Genomic DNA, 1,734 nt, shown 5'->3' on the forward strand with positions numbered 1-1,734 from the left:
ATTTTGGAGACGATCAATGTAACCAAATGATAATTTTCCACATATAATGCATGTACTCACATTTTCTCCTCGTAGCCAATGTAGTAACAGGATTTCGGAACTGAAGATTACTAGCACTTGATTTATTAGCTTCTGTGTAAGCACAATATATTTTACGTCCATCTCGTAACAAGCATTACACTACTCTGCCACTAAAGTCATGGCTAGCTTATTTGGTACGATACCACAGGTGATACTTCATATCTTTACTTCTGTGAGTGCTGATACAAAAGCGAAATTATACGTTTACTTTCGCTCATGCATGAAATGAAATCTTTTTCTATTCGCAATGATGAGATGCTCAAAAATTGACACCTCTAGTTCGAGTAAAATTCAATTGCAAAAATATGTGGTTACTAATGAAACTTTCATGACCTTTCACTCGCGGTTTACATGCTAAAGCTAAAAAATGGCTTCACTCTTTCACCTATCTATCACCAGTTAATGTAATTTCATGTAAACTAAAGATTTTAGAATATTTGGATCAATATCTCAGGGATTCTAGTCAGAGTTTCAGAAAAAAAAACTGTTATTCTGGTTGCGTTAGATTACCGTCAAATATCATTCAAATATTGAAACTAGTGTATCCTGCAACAACGCAGAATTCTTAAATTTGTTTTAGTAACAGTATCAAACAAAGAACACTTGTTATACTGGTTGCAAGCACGAACAAAAGGAACCAGCAACAACTACTTCGAATAGGTTGAATCGAGATATGCGAAACTTTTGACTTACATGAGTGACGTAACCTATCAGTTGATTTTGGGTATTGGAAAACTCATTCTCCTATTCGTGAAATGGAATATTACTATTATGTGAAATAAACTCTATCCAGTTTCATCATATATGGAATGAGATACTGATACATTCAGAAAGCTAGCTACCATAGAAGTCTTCGTTTGCCAAAACGACTTGAACAATTCCAAATGGGATTTGCAGTAATTTTCTGGACAGTTTGTGTGGTAAAAATGCGGTTAGTGCGGATTTCATATTTTGCCTTTCTGGTGCAAAGCGCTCTTATGTTCGGACAACGCTGTGTACTTATGATTATCAGATTACCACGTAAATGTAAATAAACTTCCTGTGCAAAAGCTACTAAGAAATAGATGTAAGATATATTAGAGTGAGTGTATTCTAGTCCTAGGAGTAAAATAGACATAGAAAAACCGAAAAATGCGACTGCTAGATAGGGTGATTAATTTATTCGTTGATTTCGCTTACAGGACGGACATAATCATGTGTGGCGCAATTGATCGAAGTCTAAAACAACTCAACCAAACCCATGAGCTTTACTTTTGACCAATTTTTTTCGCAACAAACATACTGACGTTTTAAATCATTCTATTTCATAATTTTCATTGATTTTTTACGTTTTTAACTTAGCCGTTATGGAGAAACTAAACTGTACGTATATTACACTTGTTTTACCGATCAAATGCATTATTGGCAGAACCCCCAAATGCGCCTCTTGTTTTTGCCTCAACTTTTCGCCATCACACTACAATATTTCGATAACCGTTCATTTCGCTCGCCGGCCTGCTGCGAGCGCATGGAAACGAATACACACACACCGCGCTCGTTTGGCTGACAGTTGGTGTACGTCTGATAGCGAGTCGGCGAAAGGCAGCATAAGCGAACCCGACTAAATGACAGCTTCACAAGCTGGTGGCCACTTGCTAAGTACCTTATGTGTGA

Source organism: Topomyia yanbarensis, chromosome 2 (genome assembly GCF_030247195.1).
Source record: "Topomyia yanbarensis strain Yona2022 chromosome 2, ASM3024719v1, whole genome shotgun sequence".
Classification (NCBI taxonomy): Eukaryota; Metazoa; Arthropoda; class Insecta; order Diptera; family Culicidae; genus Topomyia; species Topomyia yanbarensis.